We start from the raw sequence: 15,597 nt of genomic DNA, 5'->3' as shown, positions 1-15,597 counted from the left end.
GCTTATGTAATACAAATTTAATTGATTTACTTTTATGATTAAAAAACTAATGGATAATTTATCCGAGTTAAATTTTTATAGCTCCAAGTTAAAATTTTGATCTCTACTTTTTGTACTCTAAAACTAAGCAGATAGATATGCTTAATGTTGTCTCAGATTATACCAGAAAAACAGCCACATGCTGGCTAGTAAAATACGTGATGTTTAGTGTTCTGCATTTTCCTAATCTCATTAGTATTTTTAAATTTTAAACTTAATTTGTACCTATACATCTTCTCAGTTTACTCAAAAATACCTTACTACTAATTTAACTGATAAATTAAGCAGAGAGTTTAACTATGCAATGTTTAAGCTGTAGTATTTCCATATTAAAGGAGAAGTTAGTGAAATGATATTTATGAAATGCATTCCACGTGAAAATAGAGAAAGTTGTTCTTAAATTAGCCCCCTCCAAAAAAAGAAATGCTAGGCATTTCTTACAGCTGCCTTATTTTTATGTACTATCCTATTTTACAGGAAGGAAACTGAGGCTCAAAGAACTTAAGTAACTTGCCCTCCAAATCCACAGACAACATCTACGACAAGACCAACTGACAAGGTTTTTCCACAACCCACGAAGAGTGAGCAGTGAGAATAAATTATTGACAACTAGAAAACCTACATGGTATCATTATCTGTGTTTAAAACAATGGAGGGAAGGCAGTGGGATACCTGATGGTCTTGAGAACAGGCCCACAGTGGCCGTGGGTCCTAACCAAAAGGCACAGCAAGACAAACAGAACAGGAGTCCAAAGTGGGATGTGGTCTGTGGATTCCAACTTTCAAGTGGCTGCAACTCGACCACAGCAACAACTTGAAGGAGCAGGTGTGAACCCCAGGAACTATTGAGAAGTGCCCTTCCAGAGCAAACCTCTGCTCTGGGGAAGAGTGCTGAGAGCAGAACTCAAACTGAGCAGGACAGGGACACGAAGGGCAAAGGAAAGAGAAGGTCCTGATAGAGAAAGAAAGAGGAAGGCAAGGGCTGACCACAGGAACTAGGAAGCCACCTTTTCTTTTCACTTTGTGAAAACAACAGAAGAACTCAATAGAAAGTGGACCTCTCTGCCAACAAATTAGATAGCTTAGAGGAAATGGACAAATTCCTAGAAAAACAGAAACTACTGAAAATGACTCAAGAAGTAATAGAAAATCTGAGTAGATTTATAACAACTAAAACGGTTTAATTAGTAATTAAAACTTTTTCTACAAAGAAAACCTCAGGCTTAGATGGCTTTACTGGTGAATTCTACCAAACACTTAAAGAAGAATCAACACCAATCCTTCACAAACTCTTCCCCCCAAAGAAAACAAGAAGAGGAGGGACAGTTCCTAACTCATTCTATGAAGACAATATTACCCTGACACCAAAACCACTGACTGTGATCACAAGAAAAGAAAACTACAGGGCCGGACTCATGGCTTGGCGGTTAAGTGCGCGCACTCTGCTGCTGGCGGCCCGGGTTCGGATCCCGGGCGCGCACCGACGCACTGCTTCTCCGGCCATGCTGAGGCCGCGTCCCACATACAGCAACTAGAAGGATGTGCAGCTATGACATACAACAATCTACTGGGGCTTTGGGGGGAAAATAAATAAATAAAATCTTTAAAAAAAGGAGGAGGATTGGCAATAGATGTTAGCTCAGAGCCGGTCTTCCTCAGCAAAAAGAGGAGGATTAGCACAGATGTTAGCTCAGGGCTGATCTTCCTCAAAAAAAGAAAAAGAAAAAGAAAACTACAGACTAATGTCCTTCATGAATGTAAATGCAAGAATCTTCAACAAAATACTAGCAAACCAAATCCAGCAACATATAAAAAGGATTAGACACCATGACCCAATGGGATTTATCCCAAGAATGCAAGGATGGTTCAACATGCAAAAATCAATCAATGTAATACATCACTTTAATAGAATAAAAGACAAAAACCACATAGTCATCTCAATAGACACAGAAAAAGCATTTGACAAAATCCAACACATTTTCATGGGGAAAAAAAAAAACACTTAACAAACTAAGAATAAAAAAGAACTTCCTCAAGCTGATGAAGGCATCTATGAAAACTCACAGCTGACATCACACCTACTGGTAAAGGTCTGAATTCTCTCCCTCTAAGATCAGGAACAAGATGAAGACATCCACTCACAAGATGAAGACATCCACTCTCAAGATGAAGACATCCACTCTCGCCTCCTCTGTTCAACATTGTAGCAGAGGTTCTAGCAATGAGTCGCCTCCCCCCCCAAAAAAGAAATAAAATGTATCCATATTGGAAAGGAAGTAGCAAAATTATCTCTATCTTTGAAATTTCTTAAGAATAATCTATAGTGTGGTGGGGTGGGTGCAGGCACAAATTAAGATTTACCATGAATTGATAATTATCGAAGTCAGCTGATGGGCACCTTTTTCTCTAATTTTATATATGTTTAAAATTTTCTATAATAAAGTTTTTTAAAAAAAAAATTTTAACCGTCAGAGTTAGCCCAGTGGCAGAGTGGTTAAGCTTGCACACTCCACTTTGGTGGTCCAGGGTTCACAGGTTTGGATGCCGGGCATGGACATGCATACTGCTCATCAAACCATGCTGTGGCAACATCCCACATACAAACTGGAGGAAGATGAGCACGGATGTTAGCTCAGCGACAATCTTCCTCAAGCAAAAAGAGGAAGATTGGCAACAGATGTTAGCTCAGGGCCAATCTTCCTCACCAAAAAAAAATTTAACTCTCATTAACATTGGAAAATATACATTTTTTAAAAGCGATAACTATTCCTTGAAATTTCAGATATTTATAAATCAAAAAAGCGAAAAAGGACATTTGAAAAGGTCACCTTTTTCTTGTTTATTTTGAGGCAACTTAGCCCCAAGTCAGCTCCATCATTAGGGCCTAAAGCTATTGGATAATTTTACACAAGTCAAAATCCACTCCTTTTTATTTACTCCAAGTCTGTCACAAGATATCTGGTGAAATATTTATCTGTTTTGTTCTATTAATAGAGAAGAGCTCAATAGTTCACACTTCCCCCCCCAAAGCCCCAGTAGATAGTTGTATGTTATAGTTGCACATCCTTCTAGTTGCTGTATGTGGGACACGGCCGCAGCATGGCTGGAGAAGTGGGGCATTGGTGCGCGTCTGGATCCGAACCCGGGCCACCAGTAGCGGAGCGCGCACTTAACAGCTAAGCCACGGGGCCGGCCCAGCACACTTATAACAAACACATTTGTAAAGATCTGTTATTTCCACTTTTTCCCGAGTCATTTTTCCTTATCAAATATGAGTGATTCACGAATCCACTCCCTTTTTACCTAATTAACTGCATAGCTGTTTAGGAGCTCGGCTCTCTGTCCTCACTGTCCTCAGGGATGGCCTCCTGGGCCCGTTCAGGCTGGGCTGACGCAGGGACTCTGTCACTTTCCTTTGCCTCTGTAACCCAGGCTTTTGCTGTGTTTGTTCTGAGGATCAGGTGACTGCTGTTTCTCTCCCCCTGGACTGCAGACTTGCAGAGCACAGGGTCTGCATCTGTCTCTACCTGACGCCATCCCCCAGACCCGGGCACGGTGTCGGACCTTACAGGTGCTACACACGTAGTTGTGAGTGAGTAAATGTGAGAACGGACGAATGGATAGACAAATTAGTGTTATTTACCAACTCCTGGTCAATCGTTAGTTTAGACTTTATAACATAAAAAATTGAAGTTTAACATTTTTTTAAATAGCTTCTCAGCGTCTTTATAAAGTTAATCAAATTTAGACATTTAAACGTATTTCTTTGTTTTATGATCCATCTGCTTATCATCTTTATTCAGTATACTGTATAGGCTTCATCTTTCTGATCATTTCACATCTTTATCAAGGTAGAATCCCCTTCAACTAGAGCTATCATTAGTTCCTTTTCTATATCATTGTATAAATTTTGTATTTATTTATTAAATTGGTCTCTTACAAATAGAAGCTTATTGGGACATTTAACAGAAACTTAAAATAAAAAGATCCTCATTTGTTGTTTTTATTTTATTAAATTGGTTTGAATTTAAGAGTTCTGTCTCAGAAATCATCACTGAAGCTTCACTTCATTTATAGTAAATTTACCAGAAGACAAAAACTTGTTCTGCCATTATGTCAATGAGCACCAGAAGACTAAACATGCTTCATGATTAATGCATGTAGCTCTTAACATATCTAGCCATCTGTGCTTTATGTGGGCTGCCAGTTTGTTAATAATGCATCAGTATGTGTTTGTATCCCAAATAAGTTGTATGACAGGAAAAGACACCAGAATTATAACCCATTTCGTGCAGTCTCAGTTGCGTGTCAGCTGTGGATGACCCCTCTCCACCCATTCTCTCCTCCCCTCCCCTGTCCTCCCCCCTCTATTCTCCCATCCCATCCCATCCCATTCTCTGGCCAAGTCAGCCAATCTTCTGTTTTTCAAAGTACCTATTTCACCGTTTTATTTATTTATTACCTTAAGATCAGATTTAGTCATTTAAAATCCCTTAATTTCCTTGTTCTGTTCTGGCTGCAAGTGCTATATCCAGAGCTGATACTCAGTACCCCCTGGCCCATCTGATGGGGTGATTACGGCTGGTGTCTGTGCTGATGCCATTCTGGTGGTTAAATATTTTTAATTTCTCTCCAACTATATTAATTGGCAAACGTTGCCCCTAAATGTAATCTTAATAGATTAACAGTCCTACCTTCTCAATGTCAAATAGGAAAGCTATAAGACTGGGTCCAAGCAGCCCTGTGTTGTGAGCAGGAGCAGAAACTATTGCGCAGAGGCTTTGAGAGATGACCTGCGAGTGGAGAGGGCTAGTGGGCAGGTAGGGAGTGGGGTGGGGTGACTCGGCTTCAGTCAGCTCCCTGCTGGATGAATAAACACACAATGATGCCCAGGTTGGAATCATTAGAATCCAGAGCCTTCTCTGAAAGCAGACATGGAGTGCAGAGAGCACTGTCGTGTGGGCGGCATCGTCTAAGAACACCCTGGTAAGGCTTTGCGATCCGGGGGCAGGTGCGATCTTGCAGTTGGCGAAGTCTCTGTGGTCACGGGTCCCTGGACACCGCGCAGCACCACGCACTGCCTCCATGCTTGATGCTCTGAGGGGAATGAAAGTAAAGAAGAGCCTCTCAGGGTTTAGTTTGGAAAGTAAGAATAATATATAAGATAACATTGTCCATAGGCAAGCAGAATAGGATGAAATAACAGCAAACACACAATGGCAGTTTCAGGAGGTTTGCATATGTTAATTCATGAATCACAGAATAATTCATGAAGTAGGGACTGTCATTATCCCCCATTTTACAGACGTGGCCCGGAGAGCATGTGCACCCTTCCAAGGTCTGGAAGTTAGTAGGTGGCAGACCTGGGATTTGAACCCAACAGTCTGGCCCCAGCGTCACTGTTCACACTGTGAAAGCTGTAGATGCTCCATGGAGAGACCCTCAGTGACGGCCAGTAGGACTGGGGACGGCGACTTCACCGGGGCTCTTGGCAGGAATCACACCACCTCACAGGACAAACAGAATTCATTGGGAGGACCCAAGGCTCACAGAATTGGAGGAAGCTACAAGACCTGGCATAGAAAACGGGCTCAGGAAACCACCACACAGGCTGGGAGCAGGACCGTGGGTGGCCACACCACCAGCAGGCCTGGGCTGGGCGCTTCCACTGTGAGGGGTCCTGTCCGCAAACACTCCCTTTGCCTTTGTGTCGCTTGTTCAAGGATAGAAATCACAAGCGACGGTCAAACACCTCCCACTGGCGGTACCAGGGCGTAGAGAGGAAGTCCCTATCCCCAATCTCCCATGGTGGGGACCCCAATATGCTCAGTCCTCTATAACTCGTGCCTGCCCACACCAGGCGCTGTAGAGGGAATGAAGTAGAGAGCAACCTCTTCCCAGACAGAGCGCTGGGAGCTATCCTCCACCCAGGACCCTGAACAGTGGGATGCCCCAAGAGGGAGACGAGGGCTGGTAGGAAGCATGTGGATGCTTGTTGTAATCGCAGCATGGCCCCCAACTGGCCAACATGCCCTCAGCGGGCTCTCTAGAGAGGAATCTGAGCTGAGCCTCGGCGGGCAGGGGAAGCACTACAGACAGATTGGGGGCGGGGGGGGCTGAACGGGGGCTGAGGGGGCGGGCAGACACCAGGAGACCTGTCCCAGTAGGTCCTTCTTCACGGCTCAAACGTGCACTGGTAATTACCTCCAGGGACTGCCGCGGCAAAGACTATAGTGACGCCCCTCACTGAAGGAATTCACAAAAGCAGTGCTAGAGAGGCATACAATCACATAGTTCTAATTTAGCAGGAAAAGTGCTATGAGAGATGACCACACTAAGTGCCATGGGGTACCTGTGTCAGCTCCCTATTGCTGCATTACACATGGTCACAAACATAGGTGCCAAAAACAACACAGACTTATTATCTCGCAGTTTCCATGGGTCAGAAGTCTGAGTACGGCTAGAGTCCTCTGCTCAGGGTCTCGTGAGGCTGAGATCAAGGTGCCAGCTGGGCCTGTGGTCTCCTCTGAGGCTCTGGGCTGCCTTCCAAGCTCACTGGTTGTTGCTGGAATTCAGTTCCTCGTGGTTGAGGGACTGTGAGGTTCCTGTGTCTTGCTGCCTGCCAGCTGGGAACTGTTTTCAGTCATTGGGGCCGTCTGCTGTTCCCTGCCCTGTGGCTCTCCCCACAACATGGAGGTTTGCTCCTTCAAGGCCAACAGGAGACCATCTCTGCTGTGCCGAATCTCTCTGACTTCTCTCTTGTTTCATCCAGGCCCAGGAAAGTCTCCTTTGACTAACTCAAAGACAACTGATTACGGACCTTAATTACATCTGCAAAATTCTTCACCGTGGCAATCTGATGTAACCTAATCACGGGAGAGGTATCCCAGCGCAGTCATGGCTTCATAGTCACGGGTTCTGGTCCCACTGGAGGGGAGGGATTATACAGAGTATACAGCACGGTAGTCTTGAGAGCTGTCTTAGGATACTGCCCCCGGCAATAGCAGAGAAAGAAGCCAATACCTAGTAGAGGGGAGCATTCTAGCATGAGTTTAAAGGTGGAACGAGGTTTGCCCAGCACACAGGAGGAAGAGGAATGTTCCGGGGGAATGAAAGAGCAATGTCAGAGAAACGAAGAAAATCTGGTGAAATGGGTAGGGATCAGCAGGATTATGAGACGCTGTGAAAACCAGATGGAGATGTTTAGGTTTCATTCAATAAAAAGCAAGCAAATCTAATTAATATTTAATTGTTAATATAGCCACCATAAGTTGGGTACTAGGATCAAATTCTTTATAGTAAAATTCACAAAAGTAAAATTATTCCATAATTGTATTGTAACAAATGATAAGGTTTAAAAATAGGTCCTAAGCAGCCACTTAGTACTCTGTTGGACCAGAAAGCCGCAGTGCCATTAGCATTTCCTTTGTCTGTCATTAGGAAGTCTGGGCAGTATCGATTCTTATGCAGCAGATATCAGGACGAACAAAGGGAACCTCCTGTCCCTCCCGCACCCCCCCCAAACGCTCAGCGATGACATTGAGTGAGGTCCATTCACCCAGCCTCCCCGGCTCAGGAGTGTGCCTTGGGCACAGGATTGACAAGTAAAGTGGGGGTGGGAATGGGGAGAGAGAGTGGTGGGAAACCAAGGAGGACGTAGGGTAGAGGGAGACACCCGTGAGGAAGCGGGATGCCAGAGGTTCTGAGCCCTCATCGTTGTGGACCAGCGGTTCGCAGCTTCATCTGGCCCTTGTCTGTCCTCACACAGTTTCTGAATCCTCGAGAATAAAAACAACAAGAAGTTGTTTTTTTTTTCCACATTTTTTTCTTTTTCCACTCTTAATTTACATGGAATTCTGAACAGTGGAAAATCAGAGCCCAAACAGGTGGCAAAGAAGCTTGTTCAGCACTCCTGCTGACTGGAGAGCAGACCCAGAATCTCCCGTGGCATTTAAAACAGTAAATGATGGGGCCTCCGGTACGGCTCCCATGGAGACACACGTGTCTCCGTGTCTCCATCAGATGATGCCACGTCCTCATCACGATCTCAGACAACCTGCACTCCATCTTCCGCGACTTTACTTTTTCTGCTCAGCAAATGTTCCCCCCGAACAGGTGAGGAAAACTGGTGTTTATAAGGGGCTTTGAAGATGGAAATTAATGCAACTGCTAGGTTATTATTATTAATAACATTTCAAATTGGGCATGTGGACTTTGGGGCAGCACTTGATGACATTTTAATTAAGTTTCTAATTTTATCAGTCGGGGGCAAGAAGAATTTATTTCTATCTTCAAAGCCCCAAGTCACGTCAGGTTCCCAGACCGCAACAGGGCTTGCTCGGGATGCTGGAGTTCTGGCAGAGGACATTTGCATGAGGGCTCATTTTCTTAAGGCTTCCAAACTAGATGGAAGAAAACACCCAGCTGCAGCCTCTCCTGGGCACAGACTCTGGGCATTCGCTTCATAAGAGATGCCATACCAGCAGAAGAACCAGGGCCTTACTGCCACCTGCTATGTTAGCCCAGAAATCGATCATTTCTACCCTAAATTGATAAGCCTCTCTCCATTTATAGCTTAGATTAAAAAATAGGAGACAATTTTTAGAAAATGATTTATAGTGAAAAATACTGGTTTAAACAAATATACTTGCTATTTGTAATGAGTTTTTTTAGTTAAAATGAGATTCCCTGAGTAAGAAATCATTTTAAGGAATTTCCACATGCTGTTTGCTTGATTTTTTTTAGTTGTTTTTTTAGTAACTAATTTGCAAAATTCCAATACCTATGGTGGACCATGAGAACTTCCCTTAGTAACACGTGCTCATACATCCACTGGTATTTTGGGGTTCACAGGGATACCTTTTCAACCAATTTTGGTGTAAATGCGGCTCATGGGTTTTGGTTTGGCTTCTAATTGCTCTGTCTTAATGCTGGGATTTGGAAAGATTAAAAACCACGTCACCACCATCTTCTACCTTTAACATTTTTAAGACAAGTCTTTCCTATCTGTGACTATATACCCAGCCAAAGTATCCCTCCAGTATAATGTCAGAGAAAAAACATAGTTTTAAACACGTACTTTCCATGTACCTTCTCCCAGGAAGCTACTGGAGAATATGTTCCACCCAAATAAAGAAATCTATCAAGAAAGGAGGCATCATGGGATCCAGAAAATAATGGATCATGAGAGAGGCTGAGGGAATGCCCAAGACATTGGGCAGTGAAGCCTGGGGACAAGCATACGCAACAAACTTCGAAAGTCACGGTTCCGGGGTGGGGCAGGACGTCAAACAGTTACAGGAGGGTGTCTCCAGGGGAAAAAATGGACCTGACAAATACTGACGTGCTTGCTCACAGGGAGAGGAGCTTACAGCTTTGTTAGAGTTGGTTGTGAATTAGTGGTGAAAATATAGAAAACTAAGAAAATGAAAAGGAGGCAATGGTTACCTTCAAGAAAAAAAGGTTGTCTAAGAAAGGAAATGTGTCCAAATACACAGCACAACGCAGCGGTGGCTCGGAGCACATGAGCCGGTATTGACTCGATCATAATAATACGATAGTACTAATGCACAGAAAGCTGATTTAATGAAGACGTGTGCTAACTCTGCGGGGATCGCAGTGGTGAGGGAGGTGTGCGTAGGTGTCAAAACGAGGTGAATACTTCTTCCCCAGTAAGAAGTCGATTGATGATGTCTAAGATTTTAAAACTACTTTATAAGCACATTATTCAGAAATATGGAAGCAATAAAGGAAGAGGCAGCAACGAGTTGTGATTACCTCTGCAGAAAAGGATTTGGAGTCGAGGGGATGTCTGGTTATTGTTATTGATGCACTTCTGCAGGACTCCACAGAAGAAAACCAGCCATTCTTCGCCTTCTTCTTCCACTCCCAAGAGGAATGTTGTTTCTGACCCATCCAAATGCCATCCCCACAGAAGACTCTAGTCTAATGCAGCAGCCTCTGGTGGCCTGTTTGAGAGCTGAGCCGAGGTTTGAGGATACCCCAGATGGCCCTGAACCTCGCTGCACTCTGGGACTTTTGTTAGGTTGCGCTGGCCGGAGGTGTCCTGGTTTTGTTCAGGGTGGTGGCTCCTAACCAGGGATCAGACTTTCAAAGATGCACATGAGTGGGCTTCTTCCACGGAGGTCTGAATCGAAGTCCACTGTGGCGGACACTGTGAGGTCACACCCAGTTGGCCAGGTCGAGTGGCGGCATAAAGGCCACTCAAGGAATGACCCAGTGTGACAGTGGTGGTAAAAAGGGGCAAGTGCTAAGGCTGTGAGGCAGGACAGGGCTAGAGTTACTGCTGCCCTGTAACGGGGGGGATCACACAGGGTCCCTGCACAGGACGCAGCGAGCAGGGGGACGATGAGCATCCGCTGGAGGGGAAAGAAAGTGAACACTTGCTGAGCATCTATTGTGTGTCAAATTATACCAATGATGACATTCAGTGTGTCCTCTCTGCGCCTCGATGCTGACCACATGCACCTGACCACCTCCCAAGCTGGGGAACCAACCTCACGGCACACTCTGTCTCTGACCTTCTGAAGCACCGGCCCTGCCCCAGCTCCGCTGTTTGGTATGGGAGGAAGCTGGGCCCGGGGTGGGGCGCTGGGGTAAGCCTCTCCACGGTGGGCCAGCACCCAAGCTCCTTCGCTCCTCCATCCGGGTGCTTCTCAACCCCAACCCTGCCCCCAGCACCTCCCACGACTGTGGGCAAACTCTCTCCATCTTCCCAAACTGAAACCCCGCACCCACTAACTTCCCCACCCCATCCCCAGGTAACTACGGTTCTTCTCTCTGCCTCTGTGGGTGTGACGCTTCCAGGCCCCTCGTATCAACGGATTCACACAGCATCTGTCCTTTTGTGTCTGGCTTATGTCACTTAGCATAATGTCTTCAAAAGCATTAAATTTTTAATATTTTTCTGGCTCTGATTAGAATTAGATCATTGCCAGTTGAAACTAATAAAATATTCTTATAAATTATGACACACATGATATTTTAAGGGAAACCATTTTATCTTCCTGTTTACAAAAACAAGGGACAACAGAAGGCGTTTTTTCGTTTTCTAACGTGTCCACAAACAGAACACGCGGTAAAGTTACGTTATGTGACGTCAGAGGGGCTCGCTGGAACAAAGGCGCAAATTACCTCGAATAACGCTGCATTTCTAATCACCGTCCAACTCCTATCTCAGACCCCGAGTGGTTTCATCTACTTTGTTGGAGAGGAGCAATATTTTAAAGTTTCTGTTCAAATAAATGAGAACAACAAACTGCCGTCATGACTTTATTGGTAATTTTAAGCACCACAGAACTTAGCTTTTTTTCTCTGAAAGATAACTGGAATTAAAGTAATCGATCTCCTTAGAGAAAAAAGAGAAGGAAAAAAAAAGAGAAGGGGGAAGGGAATGTAAAAAGCAAATCAGGAAAGAGGCGAGAATTCTTAGCTTGTTTTCCTTTCATGTATTCTCACTGAAAAACAACTCGGAGAACACGAGGAGCTGAGAAGGAAACGAATCCTGACTAGGCTCATCAGGGAGGGTGGAATGGGCTCCCGGGGGGAGCGCAGTGGACACCTGGAGACCGCCATCATCCTGGGACTTGCTCCTCACCTGCATCTCAACACCTGATGGAAGAACCTCCCAAGGAAAAAGGCTCAGCGTGACAGAGGAGACAAAAATCTCACAGAACGCACGGCCTCAGGTTGGGTATTAAAATGGCAAATGTGAGACCCGCCAGTCAAACCTATGCCGATCAGGAATCCTGGGACGCGGTGGAGGTTTTCCTGGCAGGGCTCACACCAACATCGTCTGGAGGATTAAATCTTGCTAACTCTTTGTGATTGGCAAGAACTCATAGGATTCACACATCTAGGATTAAGGATGACAACAAGATGTAACATTCCATTTTTTGATACCAGTGTGACAACCAAATCCTTTCAAAAGGAACTCAGTGTCGCTGTCCCACAAGCTCTTCCCGGGGGGGTGGAGGCCCACGTTTCCTCACCACATTCCAGGGGGAAACGGGCTGGCAGAGCATGGAGGAGTGAGACGACCTCGCGACATCCACGCCCCACGGCTTTCCTCAGGGTTACAGGCATCTCTCCGGGTCAGCTGCTCTGATGGCATGCTTCTCTCCGCACACGCGTCAACTTCACCCCTCCCTTTATTCTGCCCTATTGATGCTCAGCGGCTGAAAGAGCAGTTTCAGTTTATGTAATTCTTGCACCATTTATTGAGCACCTATTAGGTACAAGGGACTGTGCTAGGCCCTGGGGAGTAAACAGGGATCAATAATCGAGGTCATCCTCCACAGTTCACACTCCAGTGGGGAGACACACATTAGACCAGCCGGTCTTTATCTCACGCCTCCGGGAGCTTTTAAACAAAGCTGACACTTGGACCCCGTGCCAGACCAGCTGAATCAAAATGTCTGTGTTGGGGAGGGGTCTCGGGAAATTGCTACTTTAAAAAAGTCTCCGGAGGTGATTTTAATCGACGACCAGGGTTTAGAAACACTGTTTTGGACAAGTAACTGAGCCACACTAAGCGGAGCCATTCAGAGTGCAGGGGAGGCAGTAACTAATGATAACTGAGAGGGGACCGAGGAAGACAGGGGAAGATGACCTGAGGTGTGACTCAGGGCTGGGTAGGATCCTGCGAGACAAACAACTGGTGGGGTAGAAGATGCCAGACAAAAGGGACGAGGGAGGTGAGGGTCACCTGTGGGAGGTACGGGAAAGAGTTTCTGTCACTGAAGAATTCTAGGGCCAATCCATGGGAAGATGTTACTGAAATAACTCTGGACCTGTGGAAACAGTGAACCAAGAGAGGTATGTACAGAACGTTCCAGCAGCAGGAGGACAAGAGCGCTCAGCTGGGAAACGAAGCCTGTTAGTAACTCTCACACCCCCACCCTGTGCTCAGTAATCAGTGTTGGCTCCACGTCTGTCACTTGAAGCCTCAGTAACGACTGTTTGGAACTGTCTTTACAGGAAGGCCCCACTTTTTTGCCCCCTCCCCCCTCTTATTTCCCCAAAGTCTTTTTCACTAGGAGTCAAAGAATCCAAGATTCCAGGCTTCCATCCTACTCCCTCCAACGGAAGGCAGAGGGGAGGAGTGGAGAGCAGGTGTTGACCAGTCTGTGCATAGGTGTGGGTGTGCATGGAGCCTGAGTGCCCAGCTGCACACCCACAATTTAGGTTTGGGGGTGTGCACCCTCCCTGTTGCCCCCTCATCCATCACACCAGTGCACCAGGCAAAGCAGCCATACTGTCAGTGGGTCAGGGGTAGGTCCTGAGGACCTGAAGCTGGTTAAGATCATCCCCGTCCCGGTGGACGTTCACTAGTCAGGGACTCGCAATGAGCCCAGGCCTCAGCCGATTCTCTGATGGATTCCACCCTCCTCGTGACTGATTGGCCAGGAATGGGCACAGGACGTGCTGATCCAGTCAGAGTGAAGACTCTCTAAGAGTCTAAGTGTGGGCCCTGCAGTTTCGGGCAGCCATTTCACTCTGAACTTACTGAGACATTGCCAGCACGCTCATTATTGTTTATGTCTGCCTATGGTAGGTTATTTCCAAAGATGACCACTCGCAAGTTCTCCCACCCTTTCATTCAAGGCCCTCCTCCCATCAAGCAGTGAATCTGGTCTGCCTGCTCCTCTTGAGTCTGCGATGGCCTTGGAACCTGCTCTCCCCACCGGCGTGTGGCAGAGTGACTTTCCCGGACTTCCCAGCCCAGGCTCTTAGGGGCCATAGAGTATCCACTTGGACCCTCGTGGGATCCAGCTGCCACGTAAACAGCTCAGGTTAGACCACTAAATGATGAGAAACCGTATGGAGAAAGAGAGGCCACCCTGCTCCTGGCTTTCCACCCACCCCGCTGAGACAGTGGACATGTGACTGAAGCCAGCCGAACCTTCCAGGCCCAGCTGAGCCCCCAAAAGAATGCAGATGCACGAACAATCCCAGCCAACACCAGGGAGAACAGAAGAACCATTCTGCCAGATCACAGGGTCCTGAGAAATAACAATTCATGGTCGTTTAAGATCCCAAGTTTGTGGTGGTTTATTATGCAGAAATAAACACCTGATTCACAGGGTGAGTTGGCGTTTCTGTCACTTTAACAGAGTCTTAACTGATCTGTTTCCATAAGTTTAAAGTTAAGATGCTGTCAGTCACTACCAACAGAAAGTCCAGCTCAGTAAGGATATTTATTCTTTCTCACAACACAAAATTCCAAGTTAGGGCAGTGGCAGGATTGGCTAATGGCCCAATGGTGTCATCAAGGGCCCATACTCTTCCCATCTTTCCATGCTACCATCCCCAATGTGAGGATGTTCCTCAGGCTACCTCCTGTCACGGACACAAAAAGGCTGCAAAGCACCAGACACACAACATCCAGCAGGAAATGAGGAGCTTTGCGAATTTATGTGCCTTTTCAAGAAGGAGGAAACTTTTCCCAAACCATTCCCGAGAATGAACTTTCTTCATTCATGTCTGAGGTGAAAGAGAGTCTTCACTCTGACTGGATCATTGGCTCGAACTTGTTTTAAACCAATCCCGGGAAAAAGGAATGGAGTTACCAAGATTAGCCTACACAAACCAGTTTACCCCTCACCACATCGAGGGTGGACACCTGGACAAAGGTGGGTTTCTGCCAGTGAGGACAGAGAGGGCATGGGTGCTGCCGTGGCAACCACGGTGTCCACTACAACATGAAATTACCCTTTGCCATGGAATAAAACAGACACCCCTGGAAGACATGCAGCCTCTGTCCCGGTGTGACCTCTGCTTGTGTCTTCCATCCAAATGTCATGGTTTGCAAGGTCGAAGGCTAGTCCAAATCTGGCTCTTCAAGTCAGGGCCCCAGCAGGAAGCAGAAGGCATCCCTGGGGGGGAGGTGTGAAAGAGACTGTGATGGAGGGGCCATTTGCTGCAGTGTGGTCATGGTTGGATGACCTGTCAGAGAGCTCTCTTACCCAGGGACCAGCATGAGTGGGAGGTGGACACCACAGCCAGGCCTTAAGTGGCCTGGGGGAGAGGACTGTAGTTCCTGGACCCTGGCATGAGTTGATGCAATGGAAAAGGTCATCACAAACGGACACAGATACCGCGAGGCTCAGGGTGAGGCCAGGCAGAGAAGAGGGACGACATGCCCCAGCCTCTCTCCTGGGTCTCCAGTCTGCAGCTGGTGGCCCTGCTGGGAAAGATTCACAGAGGACCACCACCGGCCTCCTGGACACAGAGCAGGACAGAGAAGGCAGAGAGGAGATTTGGGTGGAAAGCGGAGAGTCAAAGAATTAGTTGACCAAAAACTGGAGCATTTTACTGAAGAAAAGTAGTTCAGAATCCAGATAGTTTAAACACTACTTCCATTCACTAGTACTCATTTCTAGTCGTGTCCAGCCCAAAAAGTGTTCAACACCACTTTTCGTCCACAACCAGCCAGGGCAACATTCACACTCAGCTGCACTCCTCCCAGGGTCAGAGCAGTGCCCGGGAGGCCACTAAAGGTGCTGTCACCCCCCTCCCGCTTCACAAGTGATAAGT

This window comes from Ceratotherium simum, chromosome 10 (assembly GCF_057802395.1).
Source record: "Ceratotherium simum simum isolate JZ-2026a chromosome 10, ASM5780239v1, whole genome shotgun sequence".
NCBI lineage: Eukaryota > Metazoa > Chordata > Mammalia > Perissodactyla > Rhinocerotidae > Ceratotherium > Ceratotherium simum.
This window is presented reverse-complemented; position numbering follows the sequence as displayed.